Here is a 24,113-nt window from a genome sequence, read left to right as displayed (position 1 = left end):
TCCTGCCTCCTTGGTGGGAACAGAAGTGATGCAGAAGGTTTTGGGCTGCAAACCAAGAAAGTGAGTAAACAAATAGCACTACCATTTGGAACTCGGGTTTGAGAAAATGCTACAAGGAAGACTCAAATGTGTGAGAATGGAACAGAATTGTTTAGAAGGGAAAAAGGGCAACCTACAAAGAAAATAAAAGATATAAACAGTGAAAACAGGGATGCAAAATTTGAGAGTTAAGTGACATGATTCACCACTTTATTGAAACACTTTCTTACCAGTTTAACTCAGCTGAATTCCAAGAAGTTGAACTGGCAAAGCCCTAGTGATTTTAATGGAGCTGCAGTAGAATTACACTACTCAGGCAATTTGGACAAATGAGTTAAAAGCTTGCTGACAATAAGGGTGTCCTGAAGGGAACAAAAATTGCTCTCAACATGGAAAAAGTGTCAAATCATTTTAAGTTGCTTTAATATTATTCTCTTTTAACATTCTAGATAGTGAAAATACTAGGAACTAGTTTATTCCCTTGTTTCAAAAGATTTTATTTCATCTTAGCAGTCAATGAAAAGAATTCCATTGCCTGCACAGGCATTAGTTCAGGCTCAGATAAAAGAGGGGATGGTGAGCAGATATTTCTTCCTTCAGTTCCTAGGTGAGCAAATAAGTTCTGGACAGCCATCCATTGTTTGCTGGTGCTGCTGATTTGTTTACTTCAGAAATTGGCTTCTAAAGCCTAGCAATTCTACACTGCTGCATCTCAATTTAACCCAGTTATCAGTGTCTTCAACCTAGAGATTGCCTTTGCATCAATTCATGAGCTTTTTTGGCTGTTCTCTACCTAACTTCAGGTTTTAGCTATTAATTCCTAGTTATATAGTGCCTGAAGTGTTTAGGAAAAGCTTATATTCTTTTATACTGTCTTAAATCTGGACAGAGGTCTAAAGTATTTGGACTGTATGCTGTCCAGTATTACTTATTCCAGACCAGCATTTGAAGGAGTGAGAAATGTTTTAACACAGCATTTCACAGAGAATTTGCCTACACATTCAATGGAAGAAAGCAGTGATGTGATGGAACAGCTAGAACTGAAAATGGGTTGTCTCTTTGAAGGAATGTATTTGAGTTTTAGAGATCTGCCCATGCCTGTCCTGTATTCCATTCCCCACGGGGGTCAGCAGTGCTAAACACACCAGAGGGAAGGGGCAAAGCAGGTGGAGCCAGGCTTGGCTTCCATGGTGCCGGTGCCAGTGCCAGGTGATGGGACAAGAGGCAGCGGGCACAGATGAAACATGTGAGGTTCCCTCTGAACAGAGGGGAAAACTTCCTCACTGTGAGGGTGCCTGAGTGCCTGGGCAGGTTATGGAGTCTCCATCCTTGGCAATATTCACAAGCCTTCTGCAGCCATTCTGGTCAGACTGTTCAAGGTGACCCTCTCTGAGAAGAAATGATGAGTTTCAAAGGTCTCTGCAAACCTTGACCATTTAGTGGCTCTGTAATGATAATGTTCACACTTTTATAACACTGCTGTTTATATTTTGCAACTTAGAAACAAGCTTTATAATACTTTAATGGAGAATGTGCTCTATATTCTCCATGGCCCTTCCTACCTTTCAGTTAGAGAGCAGAAAAACATTGATAAAGCTAATTTTCTGTTTTGCAACAAGTTAGTTTTATAAGCCTCATTGTGTAGATGTGGAAACTGAGATGAAAAGCATGATTTGCAATGATCCTGACTGCCAGGAACACCTCTAGTCTGCCACTGGTTTAGTGGCCTAAGGGGAAGGTGGGGATTTCAGGGGCTGTTTGTGCAGGGTTTAATGAGGTGCAAGCTTTGGAACAGCCTTGCCACCCTCCCTCAGTCTCCTGGTTCTTGCAGCTTTAGCAGGACTCCTCACCTGGGTTTGATGCAGAAGTCTCTCTATGGATGTTCTTATCACCTTACCCTTACAACTTTCTTGCCAGTTCCTAAATTGCTAATCTTTTCTTTAAGCAGTTCACTTTGTAGCTTTTGAGCTCCTAATTTTCTCATCTATCTTCTGTTTCTGCTTTACCCTTTTAAATTCATTCTCTTGCTTCTTTCAGTTGGTCCTGTAGTATTTTTTGTGACATTATCTTCCCTTCAACTCTTCTACCTGAACTATTTGGCCCAATTTACTCTCCTGTTTAATCCATTGTGTTCAGCTCCCTCTATTCCACGCTGTGACAAACAGTTCTTGGCAGTCACCTTTTATATCACACACCATTCTAGTGTGAGTGCAGATAACCCTTTCTATTAGCAAAAACTTGATACACTGAGCTCAAATTTGATTGAGTCAAAGCAGATCACATGAATACTGGCAAATTGAGTCTCTTATCTTCTGAAATGAAAGCTTTTTTTTTTTCTTCTAACAAAAATACTGACCCTGAGAGCAGTAAGAGAAGCACTTCTTAGAGACATTGTTAAAGCTTGAAAACTTAATGGTTTTTTTAAATAGTATCACAGTAAAACAACAGTTTTATTATAATGGCAACAGTTCAATGTGAGTTTCTGTGAGTTTGTAGAGAAAGCTATGTGACAATTTCTATTTGATAATGGTAGGACAGAAGCACAGAGGAGGATATTCATAAAAGCTGGTTTTAGCCTAATATGTTCCTCTTTGTAGGCTTTCGTGGTAGTCAAATAAAAACCAAAGGTTCCTCTAGAGGATTTCCTTTCAAACTGGTACCTAATTTAGTCACTTATGATGATTTCCCCTGGAGTATTATACCTTTCTCATCTACTAAAGGGGCTGGCTGGGACGATTAGATGTATTACACTAATTTGCCCTGGTAGTTTCCTTGTGTGATGTCGTCCTGAGAGTGAGTGGCAGAAAATGGGCTGCAGCCTCAGATCTCATCCCTGCTCCCATCCCAGACAGCCCCTCTGCACCAGCAAGGTCTCCTTCATCCCACAAGGAATTGGTTCACTTCATGGAGGACTTTTTTAATCTTCTCAGCATGAGTTTTCACTCTCATGACCTCATGAGGTTACATATCTGCATCAAAATAATTTGGATATAAAATCATTAAAGCAGCTTCAAGCATTTTCTTTTTAATGATTCAGGGAGCTTATTTCAGAGGGCTACCAAAGTAAGGCATGGCATTAGTTCTTGAGAGAGCAACAGTCTAACTCAGATGTGAATTTCTGTTTTAAACTTTTTTCTTTTGAGACACAAAACAAGTGTATTTCCAAAAAAGAATGTTTCTGCTTCCATTCTGTTTGCTGAAAGTTTTCAAGAATCCTTCCTTCTGTTCTGTAAATCAGCTGAAAGAAAGGACTTGTACTGATCTGCTGAATTCTACTCCACGCACATCCCTCTTAACAACTAAGCTCAAAGAATGGTTTTTCAACCAGTTCTACACTCAGCATTTCACAATTTCCTGTATGTGCAGTTTAATTCTGAGAATGGCATATGAGATAGTGTGGCAAGACTTAATAAAGCAGAATATATGATATTTACTATGTGTCTCCTATGCAGGCAGGTTTCTCACAGAGGGCAATTACCTCTCAGAATTTACTTAGGCAGGTTCGTTCTTCCTCCTCTGCTGCTGAACTTACACTTTCTTTTTCCCAAGTGGTGTTTCTGAGCTAACAACCCCCTTTATACTCAAACAACCATGGAAAAGCTGTGAGCACTTCTAGAAGGGCACAGCAGCAAGAAGGAGGCAAAGTCTCATCTATCTGGGAACATAAGATTGAAGCCTTTGTGTCCCTTCTGTGAAAATGTTCTCTGTAAGTCCAGTGTAAGTGGGCCAAGCTGCCTCATCTTCTGTAGACTCAGGAGTCTGGGGGCTGCACAGTGACTGTGATATTGATTCCATTTAGAAAAGGTTGATGTGCTTGTATTACAGAGTTGAGCTTTGCATTGGTTATTAGGAGAAGCCTGACCAGCTTTCCTGATGGCACTATTAGATCTTCTTGGTGCCATCTCAAAACTACCCCACTGATTCTGCCAGACAAATGTGTAAATTAGGGAAGAATTGTGGGCTCAGTATTGTACTCCTGCTCTTTTACTCTGTCTGTCATGTGGTAACACCGTATTTTCTTTTATTTTCTGGTAATCTGGTCATCACAGTGTTGTTTTAAATGAAAGAACTTGGTCTTCTGGCTTGACGTTCTCTACCATCTTTTATAATTTTTGATGCCGGTCTCACAACCAGGAGCACACACGACAGAAACAGATCCCCTTAGACTATAGTTGGATTGTGCCCAGACAGCTGAGAGTGGAGGTTGCAAGAATTCTTCCTAACAGAAGTGTTATATATTTCCCACTTCTTTGCATTTGGGATTAATACAGTGATGAATTAATTTTCCGTGTGGTGAACGAGAAGATTAATTTATAAGCAGCATGGCTGGAATCCTTTCTCAACACAATATAGCAAGAGTGGTGACATGCCCAGTTAGCATTACTCACTAGTGATAATTGGAGCTTTGAGTTTCAAGTTCAGCTCTCGTTTTTCACTAAATTGGTTAGCTGACAACCTGTGTGATAATTAAATATTATTGTTATTTTAGTGAGTTATGAAACACATGCCAGCCAGACACGTGATAGAAACCTTTAAAAATAAACAAACCTTTCAAAATACACCAAAGGCATGACATGGTTAAAGTCTGTCAATAAATGAAACACTGAATTAAACAACTCTGGGACTCATTTGTCTTTCTGGACATTTAATAAAGTCTACACATTAGAACACAAGTAACAGTGAAACTGCCAGGGACACGTTTCCAAGTTACTCCCAGTAGTATTTATAGAGATTTGCTTCAATGAACTAAAATCCAAAGTGTGGTTTGAAATCTTTTCACCTAAAAAGTGGTGGAACGGCTTTTTCCTCTAAAACTAAATTTGGGCCCAATAAAGGTAGTTTTTTTTTTCTAACTAACATTGGATATTGTGATAGGTGTGATTTGTGAATTCCATTCAGGCTTCTATTTCTCTTAAATAAATTCTAAAACCAGAAATAGCAAGAGAAAATTTCACAGCTTGATTTAATTTTTTCCACTGCCATATTCTGTAGAAATTTGGTGTAGCTTTTTACAGATAACAGATTTACTTTAGACTATGAAATTTATATTTAGTCAACTTTTGGCTAACCTAAGCACTTAACATAATTTTGATGATAATTGTTTCTCCTTGCCAGTATCACTTAATTACTTTAAAAGATACTTAAAAAGGAATGTGGCTTTGTTTCTCCATGGGGAAAAAGGTGGAACCAATTGCCAAGAGCCCCTGTTTTTAAAGGACTGATCAAAATGAGGGTGGGCAGCTGAGCACAGAACTGGCAGGATGAGCCCTGGCTGTCAGAAGAACTTTTTGCTGCTCATTAGAAGTTACCCAAAATAATAATATGAACCCATTCTGAGAATTTGTGTGTGGAGCTCCCCAAATGATGGACTTTTTCTTGGGAGAGAATGCTAAAAAAATTTGATAGCCACAGGCATTGTGATATTTTAATCAGAATGAAGTAAATCCTACACAGGAATCCACACTGTGTCTAAATCCAGACAATGCCCTGCACTCACTCACAGGAAACTGGGGCTGTCTAAACAACATCCAGATCCTGTCCCAGTTTTGAATTAAAATTCTGAATGATAAGCTAAATCCAGCTGAACAAGAACTTTATAAACTCATTCCTAATTCTCAATATTACACATGCCATTAGATTTTTTTAGTCTATTTAATTAATAAACCATGGGAAAAATATGTTGGTATCTCCAGAGGCAGTTTAGATTTAAATCTGTTGGATGTAACTGTAGCCAGATGTGTCGTGCATGATCTGCAGCTGGCAGGATATTTATTGCATGTTATTTATGTTATAATAGTGTGGAAGGAGGGGGTGTGTATGTGATTGTCTCCACATCTTGCTCTCGGGCTCAGGGACTGGGTACCCTGTGTGGGTCAGATCACTGGAGGATTTTTCAATTGATGCTTAGGAACTGATTTTTGTTCCAAATGTCCCTTTCTCTTTTTCAACATGATAGTGATGTAAAGCTGAACCTTTGTTTTGACTCCATCAGCTGGAAATGGAAAACATTTCCCTGATACTACTAAGTTTGTATAGCTCTCTTTCTGTTTCCTTCCCTGTATTCTGAATGCTCAGCCATCAGCAAAGTGTAAATTGGAAGTGCAGGCTTGGTTTTAATTTGCAATATATCCTAAGGTGTTCTGATTAAAGAAAACAGTTGATTTCTTTACCCTGACCTGTTTGTCTGGACAAGAATTTAATTTGAAAAGACACAAGTTCAGGGAAGGAAAGCAAAAAGGTTTTGGCAAAAGGTCTCCCTGTCATAAGCATTTCATTTTCTTTCCATCTTTTCTTATGAAATTTGGAGGATTATTTGGTATTTATAAAATTTTCATTAACATTCATAATGAAAAAAGAAATTAATAATGAGTTTATTGGCATCTTTTCCATTTCCCCAGCCTCTGTTACATACAGAATGCTGACCATCATCTTCCTACTTCACTGGGAGATTTATTTTTTAGAAGAATCACTCATTAGTGGCAAGAATAAGCTGTACTGGAATTTCTTCCTCAGCTGAAAGTTATGTGACAACTGGTATTATTATTTATGTTACACAGTGTAGTGTTTAGATTTTGGAAGGCATGAGCATCATGAAACATTTAGAATGTGAGAAAGGCAGTAGCCAGGAGTTTTAGCTCCCTGCAATCACACACCAGCCCATGGATTGTAGAGATACCTTTAGTAAACACCTCTGGTAATTTATTTTCCTCACTTTGAGACAAATACATTTTTGTTCTCACAACGTGTGAAGGACCAAGAAGCCAAATGTCCTTTTCTCTGTGGAAATTAAGCAAAGCAACTAAAGAAGAAAAAGAAATCTATGTCCAAATATTTTTTTCATAATTCTTACCAACTTCAGAGTTCTGGGAATACACAACAAAAGGGAATATCGAGTGTACTGATTGGAAGTGCATCGTGCAGAACTGCAGGAGCTCTGAGGGTAATTTATATAAGATTAATACAGGAGTGGTTAAACAGCATGTGAAAGTTGTTTGCTGTAGCTGATGTCCTGTTTTCATTCTCATTCCATTCCAAGCCAATTCTCCTGATGAACATAACTGAGAAGTTATTTGTGCCAGTATTCACAATTTCGATAACATAAGCTAAGTGCCAGTTCTTCTTGAATATGATGAGAAATAATTCATAATGCCTTTGTCACTTTATTGGAATACATACATATGTATTATAGCAGCAAGTGTAGCTGGAAAAATTGAAGAATTGTCTGAAGTACCAAGAGACTCATAAATGTCAGGAAGAAAATTCAATTGTCTCCAGCATTTCAGACATGAGAAAACCCACTGCAAATTTGCCATCATGCCTAGAGATCAAAGGGTGTCCTTGTCATTCTGCAGAATTAATCACAGGGGCTTGACACACTTCCAAGACAATTCTGTGAAAAGAGAGAAATTTTGCCAAAAGTAAATTTATTTTTGTGTTTAAGCCCTACAAGCTTGAACTTAAACTTTAACTGTCTTTAGAATAGAAGTTGAATAGAATTTATCTGTGTCGGTAGATTGATTAATCATGATTGGCTAATTGGTTTGACAGTCCATGGCCAGTATTGTGATTGCAAAGGGTCTCTGTCCCAGATAACTTAGAGTGGAAAAGAAAGACAGGAGTGGGAGGCTAAGGTGGAATAAATGCTATAACTGGGATAAATATAATTCCAGTTCCAGCAGGGTCTTCTGCAGTGGTTTATTTTTTTTTTTTTTGGTGTGGCTTTGTGAGTAATAACGAGAGGGACAGCAGTGCAGAGAAAAACTTAAGGGAGGGAAACTTTTACATGACAGGAACAATACTGAGGAGAAAGAGAATATATAAATCAACTTTAAGGTAGTCCATGGAGAGAGAAGAAAAAGAGCAATCAGACAGTCTTTGCAAGAGAAGGTTCACTCAGAACCACAGAAATTTCTCTTTACAGCCACAGATTTGTAAATCGAAACCCTATAATCATTGATAGGAACAATAATATGTACTTTTCTCTAATACCACTAGTAACCACCTACAGAATGTCAACAACATGTGATCATTAACATTTTCTTATTAAATTAAGATTAGTTTCCTTAAGTATTTAATCAGTTAATTTTGAAGCAAGACACAGTCCTGAAAATGGAAGTCTTTTATAGATTGCTTATGATCACAGCTAGAGGTAAAATATAGTGATTTTTCTATTTACTGGATTGTTGGCTGTGCTCCTGTCTCAGCAAAACACATTAATTCATTCTTTATTTGGAATTTGGGGGTGTGTTTGGAGGTTTTCTGGTTTATTTTGAGAGAGACAGAGAGAGCAAGCCCGTCTTGGCTTTGTTGCCTGTGTCCTGGTAAATGAAATGAGCAGGGCACAAACCAGCTCCGTGCTATTTGCATCCTGAGTCTGGAGCTCTATGTACTGCTTTTGGTAACACATTTAAAAGGTCAGGAAAAAGGAGCACAATTATTGTTAGAAAGGGTGTATGGATATTCTATATTTCTCATCTTTTTGGGTTTCACAGCTGTAGCCTTGGAGGTTTGGGGATTCTTTTCCCCCTTGTGTTTTTAGGAATAAAATGCAGTGATACAACTCCCACTTTGGTGGGTTCTAAGCCTTGCTTATCTTTACTGGGCTACTGATATTTTTCCTCACAACTATATAAAGATGTTCACATGCATAATGAAAGGATAATTATAAACTTCACATACAATTTTGGTTTCTAAGGCTAAGTATTTTCAGAGCCAGGAGGTTCTGTGAGTGCTTTATGATTACATTTACCAACAGCATGACAACACACACTTCAGTGTATTCAAAGGAAAACATAATCAGGTAGCCAAAGGAGGACAATTATCTTTCATACTAATTGGCAAGTTCCTTTTAACCTTTAATTAACTGTGAATTTTCAATAGGTCTGAATAGTCTTGTTAGGTTTCTTGCTGGTAGAAGGTCATGGAAATATCTTTTCTCCTGATTGCACAGATGCAGTATAAATAAAATATAGGTGCATATACAATATATAAGGTCATAATTCCCATCTGCACTTTGAAGTGCATAAAGTATGAAAATCTTACACTGCTGAAAGCACTGGTGCTGCCAGGAGTTTTTACTTGTAGCTTCAAAAGAAAATTCAAATAGATTTTGCATTCTGGGTTTGTTTCTCTTGGCACATTTTTGATACAATCAGCAGCAGTTACTTGAAAGGCTGGGAGCTGATTAGCATAGAGCCTAATGTGCTTTCTTTAGATGCCTTCCTAGAGAGTATTCCCTGCAGAGCAGAGGTTAAGATGCACAGAAGAAACAAAACACTGCTCTCCCGAGTGCTGAGTTAGTCAGCATTCCACAGGCTGCTTCCTTTAAGATGTGCTACTCCCTTCTGGTGGCTGGGGGGTTCTTAGAGAAAACACTGGAAATGCTGCATTTTCAGAAGATTTCCACCGTATTATCTCTGCAGTCAGATATTTGACAGTGCAATGTGTTCACGTTCATTTGTGTTTGTCATGTAGACTGATGTATTCTAGAGCTGCAAATAAAATATCCAGGCGTGTACTGGCTGGGAAAAGGCGTTAGAAAAGAAATGGTTTGGGTCAAACCCCCTGGTGCCACAATTTTTTGCAGATATACAGACAGCAGTAATGAGTAAAAGGCCTCAGCCCATTCCAGTCATAGGGGTTGCATGGATTTGTTTCCTGATCAAATAAAACAGGTAACAAAGCAATCTACATTGTGCATGGGAGGAAGAGTTCCCTGTTCCCAGCCTTGGGCAGCTTCCAGTTAAAAGGCAATGGGGAATCCTGGCACTGGTTTGGAGCCCAGTATCCACCTGGACTTGTGATCAACTTTTGCTCTTTGTTGTGCTTTTTGCTTTCACATTATAAACTCATCATGCATCTGACTGCATTTACTTCTCTTGGTTATAGATAAATAGAACTAACCTTTGCACACTTTCAAAGCTTTTTCCTAGTCAAATTTTACCTCTGAGGTGCCTTGTTTCTTGTTTGAAGCGTTTCACATCTGCATTCCTTGTTGTCTTGCACCCCTTTTTTTGAAACTATTTTGCCTACTAAGGGACAAATGGCTCATAAAGGTCATCTCTGGAAACTGTGTCTTAGAGCTGCTAAAATTAGGTGGTGCCACCTGATGTCTTGTGCTGTCCTCATCACACCACCAGCACTGACGACAGATGTGGAATAGTCCCAACAGAGATATAAGCTGGGATATAAAGGAAAAAGTGTTTCTATGAAGAGAAAACATGTTACAGTTATATACTGAGTGAATTAGATCTTTTACTCATACCTGAAAGAAGCACCATGCCTTGCAATAGCATATCTGCTCAGCAGTGGATGGGAAGGAGCAGTCATTCTCCCTGGAACCCTGGAGAGGGGAAAATAAAACATTTTCAGAAATTGCTAAATTTGCTTTCTTGGGTTTCCTGTGATATGACAGGCCAGATCATTTTGGCTGCTCTCACATTGAGGATTGTCTTTCCTTACGAGTAGTTTCACTAAAAATATAAAATTATTCACTTGGGCAAAAAGCACCTTGAAGATGCCAGGTAGACATACAGTAGGAAGAATTTGTCACCATTTAGCAGCATTATTTTACAGCCTTTCATTTGAACAGAGTGTGGGATGTTTTAGCATTCTGACTACTGGGTTGTAACCAGTATGAGCCCCTTTATCAGTAGTTGCACTTCTTTTTCAAACCAGCAGCTTTCCAAGGGAAACACAGAGATAGTGAACAGAATATTCTTGCTGTTCCAAAGGCAGTGTGCAGGTTGGTTGCTGTGGTGGTTCAGAGGGACACTTGTATGACTGGAATATCTCTGCTATGGCCTTGAGCAAAGATATTTGCCTATAAACTGCTGTGGATGTGCTGATTTTATTGCTTGGTTGCATTTGAAAGGTTCAAACTATAGCTGGGATACCCAACACACATTTGGACTGATTTTATAACACCTCATTAGGAAAAAAAAAAAAGAAACCCTTAAAAACTGAGGATCAATTCTTTTAAAAATCTTGCCTTACCTTTCCCTTTAAGAGAGATTATTACACTTTTGCTGCAGGAAGCATCAAACAGCAGGTCAAAAACACACTGGCAGTTTGGGTTTGCTTTTCTAGTCTGTGTTTAAGAGTTGGAGTGTTGTGAACTAATCAAGTGATCATTAGAGCTGTTTTCTTTGCATGTCACTCTAAAAGACTGTCTGAGAGGGCTGCAAAATGCAGGTGCAATCAGAAAATTAATGAATTATAAGGCTTGGCAGTGATGGTTTGTGGAGCATCATTTACTTATCACACCCGTGTTCATCTGCTTTGTTGCAGTTTCCTTCTGTCTCACAGACATTCTCTATTGTTTTGCTTTCCAAGAAGAGTCCTCCCAGTCAAAGTAAAACTTCCTTAATTTTCTTCAGAAGGAACCCACTTCTGTTATGTAAAAGTTGCCATTTTTTTGAAGGAAAAGATTATTTAAAGATGCTAAAATATTACTAGATGTGAAACTTCTATATTTTAGCAAAGTGCATTTCCAGCTTCATAGTTGTGAAGGTAAAACTCGCCCACTTTTCCCACTGTTACCTGAATCTGATGTGGCTGATTGAACCTAGAGCAGAAATACTGTCTTTTCATATTTCTCTTCTGTATCATCAGCTCTCAGATTTGTTACCAAAGAGCCAAGTCTGACTGTTTGCTTTTCTGTGGCATGGCTGCCATTGGGAAAGGCCCCACTCTGGGAGGGTGGCACTGCAGGGCACCCTTTGGAGAGGGACACAAGTGACACCTCGTGAGACAGCCCTGAGCCACCTCTGCCTCTGGCAGTGCCCCCAAACTCTTGCCTGTGCCAGTGTCCAAATGTTCTGTCTGACAAGTTATTCCTGCAGTTTGAGGACTTTGCTAACTGCTGATTAAGTGCACCAGGACACAGAATTCACAACCTCTTGTTTTATTATCCCATCCCTCCTGGTGCTTTAATGCACAGGCACTGCCTTTGCCTGCACCAAGCACCAGAGCTGGTTCTCAGGCTGGCAGAGAGGCCCTGAAGGTTTCACTCCAACTCTATATTATGCTTGGAGCAAGCTAAACTAAACCACAAAAATCATTGGAGCAAATAATATGTCAACATGTTCAGTTTCTGATAAAAATCAACTGTTTGTTTTTAAGGAAGACCAACAATATTTGGAGGAGACTGGGTGTGAAGATTCTGAATTCTCCTAAATTTTCCTAAACTCCAAGGGAGACAGAAAACTCCCCAATATCAACCAATGACATTTCTTTTCCTCCACGAACACTGAGAACTTGGAGAAATATAAATGAATCATTCTGCTTTCATTGCACCCTAATCTTTGGGGCTTTGCATGAAAAAAACCCCCAAGTTTACAGACTTTAGCTTTGGTACAAATAACCAGAAAAATTAATTAAATGCATTTTATTATATATACCTACTATCAACTGTCAGTACTGTTGATTACTCAAAGGGAAGAATTAGAATTTTAGATCACAGAGATGAATAAAGTTAATTATATAAGAGCAGACAGTTTTACTTATCTTCACTGTCTTCCACCAGAGACACCAGTTTGGTGCAGCTGCCTCTGCTCTGTAGGTGGTTTGCCTGGTTTGTATTTCTGCCTTTCAAAGGCAAACATTATTAGGGCACTGTACAGTGCTGTTTTCCAGCAATGTTTTCTGATGTTTTCAGAATTTCAAGGTTGTACATTTTTGCTGCTTTACCTGAGCCTCCAAATGCATCCTCTCACTTGGCATTCATGATCCAGGCTAAGGATGATTGAATTTCTTTTCTTAGAGGTTTGCTTGTCACATGGGAGAGAATATATATGGCATTTGTCAGAGCACAGGAACTTGCTAATGGTGTTGAACCATTAAAGCTGCTCAGACATGGTTTAGTTTGGTCTCACTTTCCATTCATGGCTGTAGTAAATCTCCCAACAAAAGACAGTGATGACAGAATATTATCAAAATTTATAAGGTTTGTGTGAATAAAGACCCCAAAATCCAAGGCTTTGGGTGCTAAAACTCTCTCAAGAGTTTCCTTTCCGTATTTTATTTCTTCCTGCCCATGGTCAATTTTGGACCACCACAAGAGATGCTTTTTCCTTGCAGTTTTTTTTCATTGTCATTGGTCAGCACAAAAGTTGTCAAGTGACTTGATCAACTGAACCACATTGCTTTTGAGGGTGTTATTAATGTATTTCCCTATCTCTTATTGACCTAATGAGATTTATCTGAGTGCTTTTGATTTATTTTTCCCTCTCCCCCCATCAGTTTAGACTGTGAGAGCTTTGGGCTTGGAACTGCCTGTCTCTATATGTTTGTATAATGCCCAGCAGGGAGAGGCATTTCTCAGGTGTGCAGGATAATAGTAGAGCCTCAGCTTGCAAGAGAGCTCAAAACCATGAAGGTATTATCTCAAAAAAGTGCTTGAGGACATCATATACTCCCAAAGTTTAAATCAGGTTTGATTTAGGGTAGGAATTTTGGGTGTTTATGCCATCGTTCTTCTCTAATTGCAAATCACAAATGCTTTGTTAGGAAGAACAAGCTTCCAAAATGTTATAAATGAAAAAAATCTTCAGTTGGGTTGCCAAAAAGAAAACTTTCAACTGTATAGAATTGTACAAAGAAAAGGAAAAGAAAATCCAGAGACGGGAGACCCCACTGCTGCAGTCTTTGAGCGTGTAATAATGCTGGTGCCAGACTCGCCTGCCTCAGATGCCAAACTGGCACTGCCTCTAATCCTCCCCTTTCCTTGCATTACACTGAGCAGTCAAAAAACCTGGAAGGAGTGGAAAGTGTTGATTTATCTCTGGGGAAGTCCGATGCCAGCGTTTAAAGGGAGGATAAGGAGGATGCAATTATATGAGGAAAGAGAAGAAGAAAAAGGAAGGGAATAGAAAAGAGAGGGAAAGGAGAAAATGGGATAAAAATAGATACAAAGGAGTTCCAAGGTATATGAAAAAAGATAACAGGAAATAATATTTACTGGGAAAGTAATAAAGTCAAAAGTTTGCCATCAGTTCCTACTGTGCATAAAAATTGCATCTCATCTCAGACTAATTTTCTGTCCTGAGCACTCAAATACTTGTAGAGAAGCAAAGATTCCCTTGGCAGAACTTCCCTGTTGAATTATACTCTAAGTGACCTAAAGAGACTTGGCTTTCTTCATAAAGCATCTGTCAGAATGAAGTTTTACCTTTTTTTGTAAAGCATCTGTCACAATGAAGTTTTACCAAGTATCTCACACAGCTCTGAGAGTCAAGAAGAAAGAATAAAATGCAAGCAAGATACACCCCTCAAAACCCCAACCAAAATTCAAAACAGAAATACCCTTGAACAAAAAATATAGAGGTTGCTCCTATCTAAGTCTGATTCCCAAAAGCAAAAAGATTTCCAAGAAGAGTCATGTTTGGACTATGGTGATTGCTTGTCCTGGGGCTTGTGGTTACCACAGCAAACAGTCCCAGGAGAGGACAGACACCAGCAGGGTTTGTCATGGGGTGCAGTGATATTGTCTGGGGGGGCAGGAGAAAACATCTCACAGCAACATCTCTACTTCATGTCTTCATGGAAAAAGGCCAAGTAAGAGCACACAGAAACTCTCTGCAGTCTCTGATGGTAGTTTGGTGGGCAATAAATTCACTAATCAATCTCATCTCCTTCCTGAGTGCTCAAAGCTGGTTTCTAAAGAAAGGGAAATGCTTCTAATATTTGCCAAAATAAATTCAGGGGAAATATGTTTCCTGAGTTTCTCCCAAAGTTTGATGTCATGCCTGAAAAGATAATTTTCTGTTCTGCAGTAGTCAGACTGCAGGATGCAGTGCATTCCTACACTACTCATTATAATTACCCAGAATCTGGCCATTTCCCTCCCAGGTAAAGGGAAGCATCTCCCACTGCATATTTTAACACCCCTCCTACCTAGGGATAGTGCAACATTTTTGAGGCCATCAAGCTGATACTCAAAATAAGAACACACATGTTGCATGAATATGTACATGTATATATTTATACATAATTATTATTATAAAAAATTCATTAATAATTTCAGCACTTTGTTGGAGGGACAAAAATTATACCAGAAAATGCAAAAAAAACCCCAAAACCAAACAACCAAATTCTGCTACAGATTGATAGTCTTTTACTGACATTAAAGATTTTAAATAAAGCATAGAGCTTCTGAGACAAAAAAATACTTATTTTATCAAAAATCAATTTTCTGCACAGATACTGAGGATTTTGATCTGACTCAAACAATCAGATTAAGAAATCAGTGGAAGGGTTTGAATTCAGTGGCCTGAACTCTGCTGACAAGGATTGTGCCTCTGGTGGGACTGGGAGCTGATGGCAGGAAACGTTAGTTTAGTTTATAGAGTTCATAAGCATGTGCATAAGTACAATTTTCAAGTGGTAAAGTGGTTTCTCACGTGGCAGAAAGAAAGGGAAAAACCCCTATGTAGAACAGGTTACTGCAAATTAATCAAAACGAGTTTTTTAGTAAGTACAAAAATGACAGGAAACATTTTACAATAAATACATTCCAAGGTATGTGATAATTACATTTCCTTGTAAAATAGCAAGACCCCACAACTGTCTTTCCTCCATAATTATTTCCTTCCTCATGGGCAAAACTCATGCAATTTGCAGGAATGGTCGAGACTGTTTCTTTCTCACTGTAAGTTCTGATTTGCTCCAAAAATACATAACACAAGGTCAGGAATAACAATTAGTGCAAAATGTTGGGGTAAATTGATTTGAATAGAGTTTGGTTGCAGGAAAAATCTGGTTCCCTAATTAAGACTATATTTTTTTTTGTATCTTAAGAAGATCCCCAGAATCTCCCCTGCTGTGGTACCTGCTGGATTATGCATGGCCTTCTTGGTGCTCCAGATTGCAATGCCATTCCTTTTAGGAAATTTCTGCTCCAGCATCACTGCACTATGATATTTGGAAATCAAACTTTTAGTTCCTGGCAGGTGGCTGTTATTTGAAAAGAGGAGAAAGGAAGGGACAGGAAAAATATCTTCAGTAGTAAGAGGTTTTCTGCCACTTCTATTTGACAGGGCAAGTCGTTACAGGTGATTGAAATAGTTCACCCTGGGCAGGAAATTTGTAATATTGCTGGTGCTCGCTGCATGCAGATGACAACCAGGTGGGACTTGTGTGATTTCCAGCCAGTCAAATTGGTCCAAACCACTGAACTTATTCCCATCTCCAGCATTTGTAGAGCCAGACCAATTTGCCCTTATCACAACAGAGTTGCCGAAGGCTTTGTGAATTACAAGCTGTTTCTCATGTTTATTGATGGACTGATATTTGGGCAAGGACCAAAATAATAATAGTAAAAAAGTGCAGTTCATTTCCATCGGAATTGAATTTTTCTTTCTTGCTTGCTTGCTTTTTACCTTCCAGTTTTTCTTTCCCATTTTGGGGGGGATGGGAGGAGGATAAGGGGACGTGGAGAGCTCAGTTTCTAAATGTGAGACCTCGGGGAGAGGGAACTGAAGGAATCGAATCGGATTAGACAAACCAGCAGAACAAAGTCACATTCCATGAGCTTTCTCCAGCATTGAGTAGATGAATAGTAATTATTTAAGGATTAGTGCAAGTCTAAGATGTGGTCCACTCTGAATACTCTTCTCCATATATAAACAAAAGCAAGATGTAATACGTGCTATTTAAGCTTCTTTTTATCTGTAATAGATTTCTTTTAAAGCTGCAAGAACTTGAAAAAATCCTGCATGGTGAGTAAGCACTCTTAGTGTTTTTCAATAAAGAATTAAACCCTATAAGCTTTAATTCTAAAGAGATTCTAAAAAGAGCTTAATTAAAGACACTTACTCTGGCTTTAAATTACATCTACTCTCATTCTGGTGGCTTTTGGTTGCGAGATTTTTTTTTAAGTACATCAGTGAAGTAAAGGGGAATATTTTAAAGTCACAGATTCAGTTGAGTTTTTAATGGTTTATGGCATCCTTTTTTTCCCCCTGTGGTTCCTGAGGTCTTAGAGATTCACAGTTATACCCACTTTTGGCCACATCTTTAAAAGTGACTTGCAAAGCTAATTTTAAACTAGATTTAAACTCCCTTTTTTAATTACCTGTGTCCTAGTGTTCAAATAAGAGCATTAAACTGTAGTATCTCTTGACAGATCTTTTTTTTTAAAAAAAAAAGGGGTCTTTTTCATTTCAGGTTCTATCTCCCAGTGCATTGTAAAGATGAATCTGGATGTGTTATTTGATAGTACCACACATATCAGAAGAATTATGTTTTGCAATAGCTGCAGTCCCTGGGTGATTTTTCTGGAGAACCATGAAATAGCATAGTGGGAGATGAATAAAGATGAGGTTATGGCTGTGGTTCCTTGTTCCTACTTCATTTTGGGAAATATTGGAAATAGTTTTCTATATTCAAGATATGATTGCTTTCATTCCCCAAAGACCCCTGCTCTTTATTTCTTTTCCACATACTTCATTTAATAAAGGTTTTGTTGTGGTTTCAGTTTCCCCCTTCTTTCTGTATCAGGAGATAAATGAAATAAAGAGTAGCTCAACCACCTGGTGACCACATTGTGGATTCACTGAGAATAACAGGAATTTATTGCTTAAGGATAAGCAAAACATTTGTCTTCCTGAAAATTCATTCAGGCACTGCTCTTGGGAAATTCCACCACTCTAACCTTTGTATGTCCTGTCATTTGGACAATTTCAGGTGCTAGATCTGGATGCTGGAGAACACTATTTGTTTCTCTTTTTTTTCCAGGCTTTAGTCACTGGATTTTCTTCATTTTGAGCCAGACAATCTTCCCAGCTCTTTCTCTTGTCTGTAACTGGTCTGTGAATCCTTGATTTTATGCACCCCAGAGGGTTGCAATCATGGGGTAAACATTTGGGCCAGGATTGAGGTGGACAGGAGGCAAAATCCAAATCAGAGGGTTTGAAGACAGAACCAGAGACCAAGATACAAGAACAGGAGGTTCAGTTGCTCAGATAATCTTTAACAGAAATGCACAGCTTGTCTGTACAATTGGCCAATCATACAATTGTCAAAGGAAACCAAAATATATTGCGTTTCTGTGTATCAAATAGCATGGAATATTTGAAAGACTAACAAAGTGCTTGAACTTCCAGCTCTCACAGGTCTGTGGTTTTTAGCACTTCCTGTAAAAGTAAACATCTCTTACTTCTCCAAAGTGTAGATATTTACTTGCTGAAAATGCCTCCTCTTAAAGGTTGAATACAATTAGCAGAAAAAAACTAGGAATTTGAGCATTTCAAGCAACTGGCATTTATTTTAGTTGTGGAGTAATGCAGATTAAGCCACTGGTCTGGATTCTTTTTCTACATCAGTAAATACATCTGGAGGATTCAGCACTTTCATTAAAAGCCTCTTTCACAGAGGTTGTGGGAAATGCAACAAAGATTGAAAAGATTCAGTCTGTGTTTGTAGAACAAATGGAGGTTGGACATGGACTGTGAATTAGTTCTTAGAGATAATCTTCTATTAGACCAATTATGAGAATTTGAATAGGTATATTCTTCAAGTATGTAAATTGTTCTTCCATTGTAAAACAGATGAAGTGAGCTTGAGGTGAGGTACAGGTGGGGGCACATGGTGCAGGTGCAAGATTTACCACTCTCATCATCTATGGAAAAAACCAGTTGAGAAGTGCTGTGGAATAGAAGACAGCATGAAGAAAAGAGCTGGCCCTCCTAGCAAGGATGATCCCTGAGCAGCCTGTGACAACCTGCTGCATTCTCTGAGTGGGAGGGTGAGCAGGATGGGCTTCCTCCAAGGAGCTGAGGAGGGACTTCAGGCCAGCTCCTCACACTTGCAGGCTCAATTCAAGCTCTGTTTTGCTTTCAGAAAGCTGTAGGGAACATCTGTGCTTATTGATAGACTGATAAACCAAGTGAGATTTGACTTCTTTTGCTGAAAAAAATAACAAAGCAACCCTAAAATAAAGAACATACAGAGCTAAAGAAATGGCACACCCCCAGAGGAATGTCTGTGGTATGAGTTGGGTTTATCTCAGTACACTCCTCTCAGCCAGCAAAAGTCCAATTGCTCTGAACTCAAGAGGCAAGATTTGCTGCTGTTGTAATGCACTCAGGAGGGGCATTTACTGAGCCAGGGGAAGGACAGGGCACTACCCAATATGTTGCATCAGCAGCGTGAAAAATATTAATACCCTCTTACAACCTTTCCTTTGTGATCTCTGGTGCCACTTCTGAGGAGTGAAGGTCCAAGGCATGAAAAATTTCTGCCACCTTGGCCTTGATCAAAAGATGTTTCTGCTGTCTGTACAGATCAGACTTTTGCTATAATTGGCCTTACCAATTTTGTTCACACTTCAACTGTGCAGAATATGTAGCACACCAGTAACAGGCTGTCTTGTGTTGATAACAAGCTTTTTTAATAAATCACTCAACCTTCCTACAATAATAAGACTTTCTGCTGTGTTTTCTTAAAAGTAAAGAGAAAAAAAATAATTCTGCCACCTGGATTGTCATTTTCTTGTCTGTCTCATTTTCATTCTCTTGTGGCATGACATGGTGTAACATAAATAAGATAGAATTCAATCTGCTGGCTTTCTTTATTTTGCTTTTGACATGGCACAGTTGTTTTAGAAGTCACAGAACCAAAGAGTTATTCAACTGGAGGACAGGAGGAAAGGGATGAGTCTATGCAGATACAACCAGAGGGATATAAAAAAGCAAACAAAAAAAATGGTAGGCAAAAACCAGAGGAACAAGCTCTTTAAACATTCAACTTGTACCTTTTTTTCCTCATTGTTATGAGTAGCCTGCTGAAAATGCTCAAGTTTTAATTTCCTGCAGCTGATTAAGCTTTAATTTTAGGATTTAAAACACTAAGGAGGTGTCAGTTAGGGAAGATGTAAGAATATATATGTGAGGTTTGCCACTCAATTCAGTGGGCCTTGGACACAACCCTGAGCCACTGGGCTGTCTAACAACCCTGCTTTAATGAGATGTGTTATAGTGCTTTTAATAATGTGGACAGCTAGATATTAACCCTTCTAACATTGAATTTTCACAGAGAATGGGCCCGAGAGGTTCCTGAAGACCAAAGAGATTATCATATCCTCTGTACCTAAAATTTGTCATTGACCATCACAGACTTGAAATGTAATCACTTTTGATTATCAACTTTCTGGATTTTCCTTCATGATGAAGCTCAAACTTACTATGCCCTCAACCAGGAAAAGCTCAGGTTGTTTTCCTCACAAGCTGCACCCGTGTTATAAATACAATTCCACAGGGTGTACCTTGCCTTGTGTAGTCAGAGAAATGTCTCTACAATCTCAACTCTGTTTTTTAATTAAAATTGAAATGTTTTTTTGAAAGAAAAAATGTACAAAAGTTGTATCACATAAGCACCAGAGCATCCAGGTGAGGAAGATTTGGAAGGTTGGTACATCTGGCATTATCTTGAACCTAAGAATGATATTTTAAAAGACAGGTAGGCAGTGGGATTTTGATTCTTACAGGCACATAAATTCAGAAACAGAGGCTTTAAAAAACCCCCCTAGGCATTATTTACCTGCTTAAAGAGCACTGAAAGTCAAGCTTTAGAACATATGGGCTCTGGATATGTCCTTAATCTTTCTCTTTTCCTTTCAAATGACTTTTTCATATCTTATTAGCTCTAGAACTGCACAAAGTATGTGACTACTACAATCTTAAGCATAATGCTGAACACATTGCTTTATCTGCTGAGTTTTACAGCTGACCAAGAATGCAGCCAAATTTCTTCTCCTCTAAAGCAACATTTTTCTTTGTAGTTGCACAGTGTCTAACAAGTCCTGCCAAAGTAGCATCTTTCCACCACACACACCTTCTACCAAGAGCTGCTTCTTCCCTCCTCCAAGTATGGCTACATCTTTCCCAATTAAAATTTTCATCACTTCCCCCATCAAGATAATGATCAACCTCCTTTCCTCGTATTAAAAACGATGTTAAAGTCTTCTCTCAAATCATTTTATCTCAAAAGCAAATAGTCATTTCTTCTTGTCTCACAGAGGAGCTCATGTTCTGAATCCATCTGAAAGAGCACAGACAACACCAGTGCCTCAACCTGGTGCTGAGGCTGCCTTTGAAGAGCTGGTTTTATTCCTATAGCACTGCCTTGATTAGATACCTCTTGTCAGATGGGTGTCTGAATGGATCCAGCTCCAAAATACATGAAGTGAGTTTACAAATTATGCAGTATCTCCTATTTCTGCTCTTCTGTGTGGAGTAACCTGAAATGCACTGAATTTCCTATGAAAACAGTTGAAAGCACTATTATTCTTAATTATTATTATTTTATTCAGCACACTTACAAGAAGGTACTAATATCCAATAACCTTTAGAGCATGTGGTCTGTCCCTGTGAGTGAGAGAACCGAATAGTAGCAATTTTTTAATACGAAACCTATAATTCAGTCAGATGCATCAAATCATACTGGCCTGTTGCTCTTCAAGGAATGTGCTACATCAGTAACAGCATTATTGGATGATAGGAAAAAGACTGTAATATTTAGTTAGGTTGCAACAACAAAGCACATTTGGGAATCATTTACTGGAGCTCAAAGAAGATGGATAAAAATCAATATTGCATGTTGCCTACATAGCTATTTCATTCTCCAATTGCCAACAAGCAATAAATTGGTGCTAGAATTAGAATTCTGACATATCATTAATCAGAGGAATAAATATGAAACAGCTTGATGAACCTTGGTATAAGAAACACAATTTCAAATAAAAAGTCATCCCACATGTGTCATTTCTTGCTAGGGCTTTATATAATTCAGCAAATTGTATCATAAATTTTGGCAAAAGGGACACTGGAGCTGTCAACTTAATTTTTTTAAGGGGAAAAGCTCAAAAGACAATATTAGTTCCATGTCACACAGAGTAATCCTGCCTTTTCTACTTTTCTATGGATTTAAATTTGCTTTCAGTAATGAGGGTGCAGTCCTATGAGAGTAGGAATACACCCAATTTGACACTTTAAAGTTACAGTATTTTACATCTCTGTCTTGATTCAGCTGTGAGATCCATCTTCCTTTCTCCTTTGACTCCACATGGCCATTCTTTTGTTCAGCCAGCTTTAGTCAGCATATTAATGAACTGATATCATAATGAATTTGGTTCACTGAAGACAAACAGGAATTTTTCTGCCAACCTCCCCAGAGGCAAGGTTGGACTCACTTGGTGGTGACAGTCACTGCTTGGCACAGACACCTTCAGAGTTTGTGCCAACACTCCAGCATTTCTGTGTAAAAAGAAAAAGAAAAGAAATTGTCTCTTGGCCAGCAGAATTAATGATTTTCTTTTACTTTTTTCATTTGAGTTGTGTTCATGTTCAGCTCTTTTCCTGTCTCTTAGGATTTGCCCTTCTCTATTATCAGTAATGAGCAGCATCTTTTAATGCCACAGTCTGATAGTGAGTAGAAAATGCTGTTGCCCACCAAGTGCTGTGATAGTGCAGAACTTCCTGGCCAAGGGGTTGGTACATCTCAAGAACAGAAGCCACTTATAAAGTGTCCTTTCACTTTGATCTTGCTGTAGATCAAGATTAATGGGCTTAACAACAGAAGCTGCAGTTCAAAATGACAATGGAAAGCTTTTTCATCTCCCCCTTTCCTGTGTTCCCTTCCTGGGAACCACAGAGTTGCACTCCCTGCAGCTCCAGAGCAACTCTACTCTTGTGCCACATTCTGTGGGCAAAAGGGACGAGAGCAGCAGCTGGGGCAGGAAAGTGCAGCCCAAACCCTCCTCCTCCTCCTCCTCCTCCTCCTCCTCCTCCTCCTCCTCCTCCTCCTGCTGTGCTGGGAGCCAGCTCATTAGCACAGCTGAGCTCTGCCCAAGGCATGGAGGGGCAGGGCACAGACAGGCTTGGCACGGGGAGCACTGGGCAAGAAGGAGAGAGGGTTGAAGGGCATGAGGTTGGTACCAGAGGGGCTGTGGTAGCACAGCAGGGATGTCTTTGTATCACTTGTCTGCTGAACGTGCAGCGTGTTGTGCACATGTAGTGTTGTCCTGTTACCTTTGGAACAGTTTGATCATCCAATATTTATCTGCTCCCTTCTTGAAACACAGAATGTCTTCTGGTTCAAACTACCGCTGTGCAGATTGTCCAGCCAGCAGTGTTTGTTGTGCTCAGCCTTTCTCTTAGTGGGGCTCTGCTTTTTTGGAAGGAAGAAAACTACTGGTAGCTCATTTTAAATAAAAATAAAATTAAAAAAACACAAAAACAAACAAACAAACAAACAAAAACCAACAAGCCACAACCAACACCATCATACTAAGGGAAATAAGTCAAGAAACATAAAAGATGAGGCAGATAGAGGAAATAAGTCAGCAGTAAAGCTTTTGGGCTGGGAGAAGATAATTTTCATTATTGTGAAACCCTGTTATTAGTTACTTGGAGATATTATGCCTTTATATCACCTTTGTAATAATTGAAGATTTAAGGGGTTTTTTTCACTTTGGTTTTTTTCCCCATTATTGATATGTGAGAAAGAAGTAGAGATGGTGTCAAGATCAAGTGTCTTGATATGAAGTCCTAATGCAGAGGTAAAGCCCCCAGTCACCTAATTCAGGTGACTCTGCCAACTCTAGTCCCCTGACTGTGCACACATATCTGTGTGTCCCCTGCCCACACAGTGGCTGTGGGCACCTGCCCATAGTGGGTCACTCCCCAGATACGTGTGTGTTGTCACCAGACTTCCCAAATCCCATAAACCCAGTGCTATGACACAGTTTTTTCCCCCAGCACTGCTGTGGTGGGGCTGGCATTGGAGGGAGGGGGTGATGGATGAGGATGCATCCCATGTCAGGCTCAGCTTGGGTGTTCAGCCCCTTGCAGTGCTTTAATTGTGCCTCTCTTCTGGGGTGCCTTTAAGCCCAGCTATTTGTGTGTAAGCACTGACTGCCACAGTGCAGTGTTTCAGTCTGTGTGTGGTTTTGGAATAATCCTATAATCCTTTTACAGTCTAAGTTGTTACATATTTCAAACTAAGGAAATGCACAGTATGGACTTCTGGCCTGCCTTCCTGACACACTGAGCACTTAAATATCACACTGCTTTATC

The sequence above is a fragment of the Pithys albifrons genome, chromosome 15 (genome assembly GCF_047495875.1).
Source record: "Pithys albifrons albifrons isolate INPA30051 chromosome 15, PitAlb_v1, whole genome shotgun sequence".
NCBI classification, from domain to species: Eukaryota; Metazoa; Chordata; class Aves; order Passeriformes; family Thamnophilidae; genus Pithys; species Pithys albifrons.
This window is presented reverse-complemented; position numbering follows the sequence as displayed.